The following is a 15,135-nucleotide window of genomic DNA, read 5'->3' as shown; positions in this document are numbered from 1 at the left end:
TTTGACTTGTTTTGGCCAATAGATTGTGAAGTGGAGGTGATATACATCACTTCTGATCAGAAGCCTCCAGAGTCAGGATGAGATTCTCTGTGCTCTTTTCCACAGCCTTAGTGATCGTGAACACAAATACTGAGATGCAGGTACCCTGAGATCAAAGGGCCTGCAAGGTTGGGCCACCATCTAGTGAGTCACCTGAACCAAAGTGGACTTGGTGTGACAAAAAAATTTTCTATTGTTTGTCACCATAGCATAACTTAACCTATGTGGATGACACAGTAACTTTAGACCTTAGGGAGCAAGGTAGCTTCTATACTAGTCATCAAGAAAATGCTAATGCTTTCAAGATTATATAATTCCCAGACAGAAGTTTATATTCTGTTTCATCGAACAAAAATCAGAATCTAGTGTTTCCATTAAAATTGAGTTGTGAGATGAAACTGGATCTCTTTTTTACACCATACACAAAAATAAATTCAAAATGGATGAAAGACATAAATGTGAGACAGGAAACCATCAAAAGCCTAGAGGAGAACACAGGCAGTAACCACTTTGACATCAGCTGTAGCAACTTCTTACTAAATATGTCTCCAGAGGCAAGGGAAACAAAAGCAAAAATAAACTACTAGGACTCCATCAAAATAAAAAGCTTCTGCACAGGGAAGGAAACAATCAATGAAACTAAAAGGCAGCCTATGGAATAGAAAATATTTGCAAATGATAAAGGCCTAGTATCCAAAGTCTATAGAGAACTTATGAAACTGAACACCCATAAGACAAATAATACAGTTAAAAAATGGACAGAAGACATGAATAAATGTAGTATTGGGTATTTACCCAAAAGAACAAAAATACTGATTCAAAGGGATACATGCACCCCAATGTTTATAGCAGCATTATCAACAATAGCCAAACTATGGAAAGAACCCAAAAGTCCATTGACTGATGAATAGATAAAAAAGATGTAGTATAGGGGGCCTGGGTGGCCCAGTTGGTTAAGTGTCTGACTCTTGGTTTCCGCTCAGATCATGATCTCATGGTTCCGTGAGTTCGAGCCCCTCATCAGGCTCCATGCTAATAGTGCGGAGCCTGCTTGGGATTCTCTGTATCCCTCTCTCTCTGCCCCTCCCCCACTCACACTGTCTCTGTCTCTCTCAAAATAAATAAATAAACTTTAAAAATTACCACTAAAAAAACCCATGTGTTATATATATATATATATATATATATATATATATATACACATATACACACACAATGGAATATTACTCAGCCTTAAAAGAATGAAATCTTACCATTTGCAATGACATAGATGGAGCTGGAGACTATTATGCTAAGTGAAATAAGTCAGAGAAAGACAAATACCATATGATTTCACTCATATGTGGGATTTAAGAAACAAAACGATGAACATATGGGGGGAAAGGAGAGAGGGGCAAACCAGGAAACAGACTCTTCACTACAGAGAACAAACTGACGGTTACTAGAAGGGAGGTGGGCAGGGATGTGCTAAATGCGTGAAGGGTATTAAGGGGGGCACTTTATGTGATGATCACCAGGTGTTGTATGTCAGTGATGAATCACTAAGTTCTATACCTAAAACTAGTGTTACACTGTATGTTAACTAACTGGAATTTAAATTAAAAAGTTGAAGAGAAAAAAAAAATAATGAGTTGCAAGAATACAGTGAAATCTTTTGCCATAATTCATAATTTTCTCTCTAATTAGTTAACTACATGTTATTATAAGAAAATCAAGCCTTTGCGTAGTGTGATTGCAATTATGAAGGGAGTTTAAGGTTATAGTTAATTTAAGTCACAGAACTTCCTCAACAATATCAATTTGGCCTCTGAATTATAAAAGTCAAAACTGTAAGAATTTATGCAAAAGTGCATTGGGCTAATTGCTTAACAAATTGTTTAATATGCATCATAATATTCCAAGAATATAGAGAAAATATTTTCCATTACAAATATGAAAAGTGGATTATCTTAGTATTCCCCGTGCCTCTATGGCCTTAGATAAAATTAAGACATCTAAAAATAATTGTAATAAATATTGAAATTTTAGGCCTCTGGGTAAATTTTTGTTTCAGAAAATTCTTCCTTATTTTTGATAATTCTGAAAATAAGCAGATGATGAGGAAGTCCATCTTTTGTGGAATCCAAAGTCTACACAAATAGGATTTTGTGGAGATTCATACAAATAGTATTTACTGAGCATTTTCTATGTGTTCAGTGTGCTTGCTCCAGAGATAAGTTTGCTCCTCAAATTTATAATCTAGCAACATCTGCTCCAGGGAACGTATTCTTCTATTTTCTCTCCAAGTTTTGAGTTGTGAACATAACATTGCCATTCTTAATACCAATATAGTAGATCTTAATTTATCTGGAAAGCTCAGTTATCTGGATGACAGCTGAGAATCAGAAAGACAATAATGGTAGTCTTTGAGAATTCAAACATTTCACACATTAAAAAAAAAAAACTAACTAAATGTTACAGAGTAGATATTCTGTGCTATTTACTTTGCTAACTGCTTTATACCAAATACCTCATTTATCATAAAACCTCATGATGGGATACTAGTATTTGTCCCTGTTTATAAGTGAGGAGATTGAAGTTCAGAGAAGATCAGAATTACACTCACCTAGGGTATTACAGCTGATGGAGCTGGGGTTTGAATCCAGACCTGCCTAACTCCAGAGCTCAACACCTTTTTTTTTTTTTTGAGAGAGAGAAAAAAAAAAAAACAACACAAGTCGGGGAGAGGCAGAGGGAGAGGGAGAAAGGATCTGAAGCAGGTTCCATGCCCAGTGTAGAGCCTGCCGTGAGGTTCCAGATCATGACCTGAGATGAAATCAAGAGTTGGATACTTAACTGACCGAGCCACCTGGGGAACCCTGAGCTCAACATCTTAACAACTACCCTACACAGTGTTTTTGCAAAGACTGGGCACTTAAATTCTTAATCTCTACTTACAGAAGAAGAACCCCTAGAGCTTTGTTCTAGTTACTATTGTTGCATAACAAACCACTCCGGACTCTGTAGTTCAGGAATTTGGAAAAGGCACAGGGGAAACTGTCTCTGCTTACTCCATGATGTTTCAGGCCTCAGCTAGGAAGACTCAAGGGAGGCAGGGGGAGGGGATTCAGGAGAAGGATTCAACAGATGAAGGCTGGAATCATCTAGAGGTGTGCATCACAATCACTCAAGTACCTGGAGGTCAATGCTAATCAGCTGGACCTCAGCTGGAGCTGACAACTGTACTACCTTCATGTGGCCTCTTTATGTGACTTGGGCTTCTTCATAGCACGGAAGTCAGATCTCTTATATGATGACTTAAGACTCCAAAAGTGAGTGACAAGGAAAAAAAGTGCATTATCTTTTATGATTTAGTCTTAGAAGTCAGATAGTTTCATTTCTCCAATACTCATTACAAACCTACCCAGATATAAGGGGGCAGGATACAACAACCCCATATTAATGGGGGTCAAGGTCACAGTGTTGAAGTGGATGTGGTATGGAAGATTGTTGGCAGGCATCTTTGGGAAGTGCAATCTGCCACAATCCCTCACCTGAAGTTTGATTGCTCCTTTGTCCTATCCAATCCACCTCGGGAATATTCAAACATTTCCCAAGAAGAGAGAATACAGTAAGCATTGTACAGACATTGCCCAGCTTCAATAATAACCAATAATCTGTCAACCCAAACAATAAATATCAAGGATGGCTCATAGGGCAGGAATTAAAAATAGGAATGTCAGGGGTTTTGTTTTTGTTTTTTTTAAGATTTTTTATTTTTAAGTAATCTCTATACCCAACACGGGACTCAAACTTACAACCCTGAGACCAAGAGTCACATGCTCTACTGATTGAGCTCACTAAGCACCCCAGGAATGTGTTTTACTAAAGACAGAAACAGAAAAAGAATGGGCAACAGATAAGAACAACTCAAAAACTACAGCCTGCAGGGCCTACGTTTCCATACAGCTCAGTAACCCCACAGGCATTCTTGCAATGAAAATTAAGTTTTTTAATTATGACAATACCCATCTATATGAGATTATATTCTATCTAGTATATTACACAATGGAAAGTTGTAAGGTGTGTGATATATTTTTGTAATGATTTGCATTTGAAAGAAGTATTTTCGGAGAGTAAACACATTTATCTCACATGGAACTATTCATTTCTCGGTGCTCGTTTCTGGATTATTACCGCTCACATAGAAAACATAGAGTTTTGGATGTCTCTGTTTGGATGAGAAAAATAAAAATAAAAATACTGCAGGTTGTGTTTTCCAGAGCTAATGCCCACATCCCACCCACAATTACCAAGCTGGCAAACACTGCATGTTCACATAGCTATGTGCCGATGCATGCACACATTTGCAGACAAGCACCTGTTGTGGATATTTAATTTTGATCCTTATCTCTTAAAACTATTTTTAAAAAATAAAATAAAAGATCTCCAATCTTTTATTGGACCCTGGCCTTGAGTTCCAAAACCAGCAAAAACCAATGCAGTAACTGGAGATAGTTCCAAAGTCCATATACCATTCACCATAAGGAAGACCAGTAGTCATCTGCATTGGATTTTTCCCAGCAAATTTGCTTCCCTTATTGACATAGATGCACATATGCATAGATGCATAAAATATCAGTTTACATTTCTTAGCTGACAGATGAGAAGAGCCAATGACAGGTAAAAGTCTGGATAGATCATCTGGAACACTGGCACTAAAATTTACCAAGGGAGGACAATATCATCTTATGGGATTATTATTTCAAAGAGAAACATTTGATGGTATTTTTAAGTTTGGTGCTGATCTTTTCGAACCCCTGAATACTGTGAAGAATATCTAAAAAGAAGTCTCTTTTCCCATGGCTCCTGTTCACCCACCAACTTCAACTTTTAATTCTCACAGTGACTTTTCAAAAATGGTTTTCATTGAGCAATGGAAAATTTGAACTATTTTATAATGTCACCGAACAGAATAAGCTCTTGAATAAGCTGCAACACAGAATTCTTTAGACTAGGAACAACTGATGGGATGTGAAAACCAGGCAAATAAACAGGAAATCAAAGAGTACAGGGAGATGTGGCAAAACACACAAACAAAACAGTAAGGATGTTGGTCTCTTTGATTGTTTAAGAAAAGTTCTGGGAACTTTAAAAATCTCTCTGTCTCTCTGACTCTCCACCTCCATCCACCTCTGAGCTTTATTTCTTTTTGCTTATTAAATATCTGTGACACAAAAGTGTACTTGTTTCTTCACGCTAGTTGCTAGAGCCTGTGCATTGTGAGTGGCTGTGAGCTGCCATGTCATTGCTGGCAAGATGATGGGTGATGGTTAAAGTAGAGAACAGAGGGAGGCTGCAGCCTTCGTGCACAAGGCCCAGGACCTCTAAAAACCAGACAGCCAGAGACATACCCAGACAGGGTGAGAGAGTGCAAACAGGAAAAAAATAAGAGAAGAAAGGGAAATGGTTATTAAATCAGATTGTGAGGAAAAGTTATAGTGTTTTCCCTTCTTAGCAAACATATCTCAAGACAAACACCATATAAAACCAAAAGTTTAGGGGTTCTTTCAACAATCAGACAATTACTACCAACAAATAATTGATATATTTTGCAGTGTGGGGAGTTGGGACCCTAGCTTCTTCATACTTTTGTTATTAAGTTCACAACTGTGCTCTGGCTTTATAAACAGAGTGGCACATTACGCCAGATTAATATATAAAGATTATATCTTCTGAAAAGATAGAAAAATTTCAAGTGTTATCATTAAAGAATAGAAATGGAACAAACAATCTTAAAATTTATATGGAACCACAAAAGATTTCAAATAGCCAAAGCAAGCTGGAAAAAGAAAAACAAAATGGGAGGTATCACAATGTCAGATTTCAAGTTATATTACAAAGTGGTAGTAGTTAAAACAGTATGGTACTGGCATAAAAACAGACACATAGATCAATGGAATACAACATCAAAATAACATGTTTTTGCACAGTGAAGGAAATAATCAATAAAACTAAAAGGCAACATATGGAATGGGAGAAGATATTTGCAAATGACCTATCTGATAAAGGGTTAGTATCCAAAATATATAAAAAACTGATACAACTCAATACCCTAAAAATAAATAATCCAATTAAAAATGGGCAGAGGACATAAACAGATATTTCTCCAAAGAAAACATCCAGATGGCCAACAGATACATGAAAAGATGCTCAATATCACTCATCATCAGAAAAATGCAAATCAAAACTACAATGAAATATCACCTCATACCTGTCAGAATGGCTAAAATCAATAAAACAAGAAACAACAAGTGTTGGTGAGGATGTGGAGAAAAAGGATCCCTCATGCACCACTGGTGGCAATGCAGCCATTATGGCAAACAGTATGGAGGTTCCTCAAAAAATTAAAAACATAACTACCCTATGATTCAAGAACTACACTACTGGGTATTTGCCCTTAAAATACAAAAATACTAATTCAGAGGGATACATGCATCCCTATGTTTATAGCACCATTATTTACAATAACCAGATTATGGAAACAGCCCAAGTATCCCATTGATAGATGAATGGAGAGAGAAGATGTGGTATATATACACAATGGAATATTAGTCAGCCATAAATAAAGAATGAAATCTTGACATTCACAATAACATGGTTAGAGCTAAAGAGTAAAACACTAAGTGAAATATGTCAGTCAGAGAAAGACAAATACCATAGGATTTCACTTTTATGTGGAATTTAAGAAAAGAGAGAGCAAAGAAAAAAAAGAGAGAGGGGGAGAGAGACAAACCAAGAAACAGACTCTTAACTATAGAGAACAAACTGATGGTTACCAGAGGGGAGGTAGGGAGGGCATGGGGGAAATAGAGGATGGGGATTAAAGTGTACACTTATCATGATGAAAAAAAAAGAAGTAAAATTAAAAAAAAAAAAAAAACAATAGAAATGGACTGTGACAAACAAGACAAATTGTAAGTTAAAATAAGATGGTAAGGGGTGCTTGGGTGGCTCAGTTGGTTAAGTGTCCGACTTCAGCTCAGGTCATGATCTCATGGTCTGTGAGTGTGAGCCCCGCGTTGGGCTCTGTGCTGTCAGTTCAGAGCCTGGAGCCTTCTTTGGATTCTGTGTCTCCCTCTCTCTCTCTCTCTGCCCTTCCCCCACCTATGCTCTGTCTCTCAAAAACATGAATAAACATTTTTAAAAATTTAAAAAAATAAGATGGTAAATATAAATCAAAATATATCCAAAATCACAATAAATGTAAATTAACTGAACTATCTAGTAACAAGACAAAGACTGATTGCTATTTCTTTAAAGATACATGTTCTGGAGTGACTCAGTGGCTCAGTTGGTTAAGCAGCCAAATCTTTTAAATTTTTTTTATTTTTTTAAATGTTTTTATTTATTTTTAAGAGAGGGACAGAGTACTAGGGAGGGATGGGCAGAGAAAGAGGGAGACACAAAAATACTAACAAAATAACAACTGAGGCCATGAAATTTACCTATGACAAAATAGCAGACTTTAAAGTGGAAACATTATTAAAAATAAAGAGGGTCTTTACTACATATAGTTTTTTAAAATATTAAGTTAACCAGTATGGTATAATAATTCTATATTTGTATGTACCTAATAAAATGAATGAAGTAAAAATAAATTGCAAAACATATCTATCATTGCAGTAACAACTTTCAACATACCTATCTCATTATTGACAAATAAAGCAAACAAAATTTTTTTTAAATGATTTCAACAACAAAATCAAAGGCACCTGTGTGGCTCAGTCAGTTAAGTGTCCAACTCTTGATTTTAGTTCAGGTCATGATCTCACAGTCATGAGATCGAGCCCCCTATTGGGCTCCATGCTGCATTTAAGATTCTCTCTCTCCCTCTCTTTTTGCCCCTCCCTTGCTCATGCTCTCTTTCTCAAAAAAATAAAAATAATAAATTTTTAAAAAATTAAAAAATCTGTGAATTTGAATTCATAGGCAGAGACAGAATTCTAGATCAAACCAGTAAAGAATAAATATTTTTCTGAAACACATGTGAGAAGTTGACCAAAAACTGTCATAAAACTTGTTTCAACATATTTCAAAGGATCAGTATATACAGGCCTTATTCCCAGACCACACTATAATCAAGTTAAACACAAAAATAAACAAGTTAAAAATCCATGCAATTGGAAATTCAGAAACACGTCCCCCCAAATAATTCATAGGATGCAGAAGAAATCATATTGGAGTTAAAAAAAAATACTTAGAATGAAGAAAAACAAAGATATTGTTATTGAAGCAAAAACTCAAGAAGAAACACATAGCCTTATAACATTTTCTATTATACAAGAAGAAAGGCAAAAAATAAATGAGCTTCCAGAAGTTTTGTATCAACTTGACAGAATACACATCCACACTCATCCACACTCTAGACTCCAGACTCCCTTTCCCCAGTTCAGACTTCCAGCAAGAGTGCTCCATCACCCAATGAGACTCAGAAATAGCAATTGATGACGTGTGGTATCATGTGACACTGAAACACAACCTGGCCCTAAAGTCACACTCCAAGGATTTCTTGGCTTGCACTTAACTCTGGGAGAGAAAAAAGAGGGAAAATAGGAAGGATTCTTTTTTTTAAAAAAAAAAAAAACAATATGAGTAGGGAGAGAACTGGGAAAATGATTTTTCTTTGATCCTTAACTGAGCTATCATTAATCTCCACCACAGTCAACCACGCATAACCATCTAGTTTATAATTTTGGAGATAGTAAAAATGTAATGAATCGTATGTCACATCAGCCATAACTAAACTCCTAACACTGTCTCAATTACCTCGTCGATGTAAAGTCAGTAAGCAATGAGTCTTGGAAAAATCACGTAAAATATCTCAGTTTCTTCATTTAATCCCTTCAAATTAAAAATGTATACATTTCTCAAACGTTTTCTGGTGAAGATGAGCTGCTAAAAATTACATAGCACAGGTCTGGTAGTTACTGCTAATAGTTACAGTAGTAACTACTTCTCAGTAAATGTCTTCCTCAGAGAGACACCTTGTAAAGGAAATATCTAGAAAACATTGACATCAACCTGGATTGAAGGTTTTAGGGTATCAGAGGGAGACGTCAGCTGAAATGTTGGTCAGCCTTGAAATCAGAGGGGGAAAAAAGTGTCATCAAAGCAAACATCAACAGTGCCCGTAAGAACACTGTCCAGGATTTGTCTTGTCTAGTAGTGATAGCTACATAACTCTACCATGAATGGATCATGCTAACCAACCACAGGCCTCCCCGTTTGGGTGGCATTTTTGGTAGAGTCAGAAGGTTCCACCCTCCCTTCAACATTTGTCACAGTGTGGGAAAATCTAACAATAACAACTGGGTCTTGCATTCAGGCATTGTGTCTAAAAAGACCCTGCTAGGATATAAATGCTCTTTGTGAAATAGATTTGAGTTAAATAGTTGTGTTGCCATTAATCTGAAAGAATGGAAAATGTTACGGTAAAATTTTAAGTAGGAGAAATTTCATATAATATATGAGTTTGAGCTTCTGACCTCAGTTAAAATTTCTATTGGTTGTGTGACCTTGGGCAAGTTATTATGCGTCTTGAGGCCATTCCCTTATGTGTAAAATAGGGACAAAAAAATAGCTACCTCACAAGGTGAGGTGAGGTTTAATGAACACTTGTGTAGTGTGGCACACACTAAGCACTGATGAGTGGTAGTGATTATTCATGAAAGGAAAAAGAGTGGGCATGGAGCCAGGCCTGGCTGAGGAGGATAGGCCTGAATGGGGAGCCATTGTGGGAGAAATGGCACACGTAAACACATCATAAACATTTGGGCTACCTACTGAGAAGTAGCATGAAGTAGGGGTAAACAGAGAAAAGAATGGGACCCAGGTGACTTATTTCACCACCATCCCAGTGGAGTTTCAGATCAGGTCCACATGGGAGAGAATGTTCTCCCCTCAGAGTGAAGGCAGTTCAGACATGGGAAGATCTAACCATGTAGGGTTGCTGTTTAAGCCCCTGCTCAAAGAGCCCCAGCCCATGTTGAGTCTTGGCTGCCAGTGAAAAGCAAATTGCTTCCCATTGCATACCTCAAATTTCCCAGGCAAGACCTACCTACTGAACATTATACATAAATTCCAGATGAAAGCAAGGCATCTATTTCACAGTAATGTAACTTTCCCAAACACTGCACACACAGATTTATAGTAACATTGGGCAGCCATGCAAAAGGTTGCATTGTGTTCAGTAGTATTGCTTCTAATTTCAGGAGGATTTCGGTTGAGGACCTTTGAAGTGGGAACTTGAATCATGCATCTGTAAATTCCTCATTTTCCACAGTTATTAAAACACCCGTCAGTGCCAGGGTATCCCATTGTTCATTCACTCCTTTGGCATGCCAGTGTGGGGGTGGATGCCAACCACACAGCAGCCACAGAGTCACAGACAAATAGTAGGTGAGGCAGGCAGGCGTCGTGGAGACTAGAGACTGCATGCCAAAGGGACACATGCTTGGGACCAGCCATACTGTCACCACTCAAAAGTCCTTTAACTCCCTGTGTGTGTTGAAAAATCCTTCTGAGCTATGTGACACAACATGGAAACAAGCTGAGTTCATCAAGAGATGAGCTTCTGCATCCAATAAAGTTTTGATTTTAAATAATAATAAAAGCACTCAGGCATACCAAGATAAGCAAACATTTGCTTATTGTTCTTCATCCACTACATTTTGCCTGGCCACACTCCACAGGTCAAGGAGAGAGTACCCAGCAGAGTATCCCAAGGTCATGGTCAGAAGGCATATTTATAGGTTAGGAGATCAACCCCAGCCACAGAAATATGAGTTAGAACCAGGACAACATGTTTGCCTTAATTAGTTCTTTTCTTTGGAGTACAACACACTATATATAAAACACTTTGTTCCCCCATACCCTAGATCACCACCACTAATTATCATCATAATGTTTTAATAGTAATTTTCCCATACAAAGAGTTCAAAACTTCTCACCTACATTATCTCCTTTTTCTTCAAAATATTCTTATGAAATAGCTGGGGGGAAGCTATTATTATCTCATTCCAACATATAAATAAATGGAAGCAAAAACCTAGATATTTAAACAGGGCCAGAAACTAATAAAACTAATTTTTAGGTGTAGCTTGTGGGATCAGTTTCATTAGGCTCATAGTGACACCTGTCAACTCACCCATAATCATCTGTTTTCAGTAATGTTACCAGGACCGACTGCCCTGGCCTGAGCTCAGAGGTGACTATATGGAGGCAGCATTCATTCTAAGGGTCAGCAGACATGTTACCTGTCACCAAAATCCACCTATTAGCAGCCAGATGGAACAGCCTTTAAAAATTGCCTAATGGTTATTCAATATCAGCACTACTGACATCTTGGGTTATTTGGGGGGGGGGGGGGGGGAGGGGGATGTCCAGTGCATTTTATGATGTTTAGCAGCACCCCTGGCTTCTACCCACTGGATGCCAGTAGCATCCCCAGTTGGGACCACCAAAATGTCTCCAGACATTGCTGAATGTTCCCTGGGGAGAGAGGAGGAGGTGGACAAAACCATTTGTTACTGAGAAGTGCTGGCTTAATCAATCAAAAGCGAGTAACAATTGAACACTACTCCCAGTCTGACAATGTATTAACCAGATGCTAGAGGATAATAAATAACATGCTCTTACCTTCATGGGATGGAGGTAAAGATGGAGTTTACATTCACAGAAAACCAATGGAGGCTGGATATAAAGAATCAAATTAGGTAAAGGGAATTTGAAATGGGAGAATCACAGTGGGTCAGAGCAGACTTCATGTAGGAGTTTGAATTAGACCTTGGAAAGCATATAGAACTTATAATATTAAGTGATGACTTTATGGCATTGCTGAAGGGGAAATATTACAAATATGGATCTAGGTGCAAAAAGGAACACAAGAAAAATCGGTCACCTGAATGGTGGGTGCTGGGGAGTGGTCTCCTAGTGCTGGAACAATGCCAGCAAGAGGGGAGTGCCAATGACTGGTCAGATCTCCACCCTGTTTATCAGTTGTCCTTGGTTAGAAGACACAAGTTTTCACAATCTACATATTCAATGCAATCCCTATCAAAATAACACCAGCATTCTTCACAGAGCTCAAACAATCCTAAAATTTGTATGGAACCAATAAAGACCCCAAATAGCCAAAGAAATCCTGAAAAAAGAAAACCAAACCTGGAGGCATCACAATTCCAGACTTCAAGATGTATTACAAAGCTGTAATCATCAAGACAGTATGGTACTGGCACAAAAACAGATGCATAGATCAATGGAACAGAAGAGAGGACCCAGAAATGGACTCTCAAATGTATGATCACCTAATCTTTGACAAAGCAGGAAAGAATATCCAAATGGAATAAAGACCACTTCAGTAAGTGGTGTTGGAAAAACTGGACAGCAAACTGCAGAAGACTGAACCTGGACCACTTTCTTACACCATACACAAAAATAAACTCAAAATGGATGAAAGGCCTAAACGTAAAACAGGAAGCCATCAAAATCCTAGAGGAGAATGCAGGCAAAAACCTCTTTGACCTCGGCTGCAGAAACTTCTTACTCAACACGTCTCCAGAGGGAAGGGAAACAAAATGAACTATTTGGACCTCATCATAATAAAAACTTCTGCATAGCAAAGGAAATAATCAGCAGAACTAAAAGGCACCAAACAGAATGGGAGAAGATATTTACAAATGACATGTCAAATAAAGAGTTAGTATCCAAAATCTATAAAGAACTTATCAAATTTGGGGCACCTGGGTGGCTCAGTCAGTTAAGCGACTGACTTCGGCTCAGGTCATGATCTCACAGTCCATGAGTTCAAGCCCCACGTCGGGCTCTGTGCTGACAGCTCAGAGCCTGGAGCCTGCTTCAGATTCTGTGTCTCCCTCTCTCTCTCTCTGTCCCTCCCCTACTCATGCTCTGTCTCTCTCTGTCTCAGAAATAAATAAACATTAAAAATATTTTTAAAAAAAAGAATTTACCAAATTCAACACCCAAAAAACAAATAATCCAGTGAAGAGATGGGCAAAAGACATGAATAGACACTTCTCCAAAGAAGACATCCAGATAGCTAACAGACACATGAAAAGATGCTCAACATCACTCAGCATCAGGGAAATACAAATTAAAACCACACTGAAACACCACCTCACACCTGTCAGAATGGCTAACATTAACAACTTAGGCAACAACAGATGTTGGTGAGGATGCGGAGGAAGGGGAACCCTGTTGCACTGCTGGTGGGAATGACAACTAGCACAGCTACTCTGGAAAACAGTATGGAGGTTCCTCAAAAAATCAAAAATAGAGCTAACCCATGACCCAGCAATTGCACTACTAGGTATTTATCCAAGGGATACAGGTATGCTGTTTCATAAGGACACATGCACTCCAATGTTTATAGCAGCACTATCAACAACAGCCAAAGTATGGAAAGAGCCCAAATGTCCATCCACTGATGAATGGATAAAGAAGAAGTGGTATATATATGCAATGGTGCAATATTACTTGGTGATCAAAAAGAATGAAATCTTGCCATTTGCAGCAATGGATGGAACTAGAGTGTATGACACTAAGCAAAATTAGTCAGAGAAAGACAAATGTCATATGACTTCATTCATGCGTGGAATTTAAGATACAAAACAGATGAACATAAGGGAAGCAAAAACAATATAAAAACATGGAGGTGGACAAAACATAAGAGATTCTTAAATACAGAGAACAAACTGAGGGTTGCTGGAGGGGTTGTGGGCCGGGGGATGGGCTAAATGAGGCATTAAGGAGGACACTTGCTGGGATGAGCACTGCATGTTGCATGTAGAGGACGAATCGCTGGATTCTACTCCTGAAATCATTACTGCACTATATGCTAACGAACTGGGGTATAAATTTTTAAAAATAAGTTAAAAAAAATAGATACAGGCTTTCAAATCAGCTGACGAAATGAAGCTAGAAGTAACAGTGAGTACAATGGATAGCAAGACCAATCTTCAAAAAGATCTTAAGCACCTGGAGTACTGGATTGAACTTAATAAAATGTTATTTAACAGTGACAAATGTAAGGCTTGTGTTTGCATCCAATAAAATCACCTGCAGAAATAGAGTATAGAGGTAACAAGGGGTAATAAGAGTAAATGTAAAAAAAAAAAAAAAAAAAAAAGAATTCCAGACTTTGTCAGAAGTGTATTTAATGGATATCAACTATAAAATATTAATGTCTCCTCTCTGACACCCTAAAAATGTAATAAGTTCCTAGCTTCCATTAATAGAAGCCTAACATGGGGGAGGTGACAGCTCCCTTCTGCATATGCATTTAGAAATCCACAGGTGGATTTCTGTGTTCAGTTCTTTAAAGCTTATAGACAAACTGTAATATATACAGAGAACAGCAAGCCCACTGAGGAAGAAGTTTGAAATCATACCACATTAAGAATTTGCATTTTTAATCCAGAGATAAGAAAAACCTGCAAACTTGATAGCTATTTTTGCATATTTTAAGGCCCTTAGTGGTAGGGATAGAATTAAGACCAGTTAGCAGAAGTTACATGGAATTAACTTTTGGATCAAACATAAAAAAATAACTTTCTTATGCTCAAAGTTGCCCAAAGATGTTACTTTTAAGAGGAAGTGAGTTCTCATCTGAGATCATTTTCCAACATAAGCAAGATGACAACTGAACAAGAAAAATAACATCTCTATAAACTTCCATTTCTTCTATCTGTAGTTAGAGGTAAGAACAAAGAGCTTTATGAGATAATATATGGCAAGAGGTCGGCATCTAGAAAGTAGATTTGTTTTCTCTAAGCAACCCCTCTCTACCAGAGAACTGCAGGTGGGTCAACTAATGTATGGAATTTCCAACATCCTTAACTGTTCTTGGAAGGAGAATCAGGGTCAAAAAATGTGTGGTTACAGGAATTCTAAGCCTAGAACTCTGATTTCTCAACTACAGAGGTTAGGTAAGAGGTGACGTGGCGTTTATTGCTTTCATGATATTGTAACCACGCAGCATAATCAACTTCTCACATTTCCCAACTTACCTCTTTTATTAAAGGCTTTTGTAATCAC

Source organism: Acinonyx jubatus, chromosome A1 (assembly GCF_027475565.1).
Source record: "Acinonyx jubatus isolate Ajub_Pintada_27869175 chromosome A1, VMU_Ajub_asm_v1.0, whole genome shotgun sequence".
NCBI classification, from domain to species: domain Eukaryota; kingdom Metazoa; phylum Chordata; class Mammalia; order Carnivora; family Felidae; genus Acinonyx; species Acinonyx jubatus.
The sequence above is the reverse complement of the archived record's forward strand: the minus strand, read 5'-3'. Positions refer to the sequence as shown.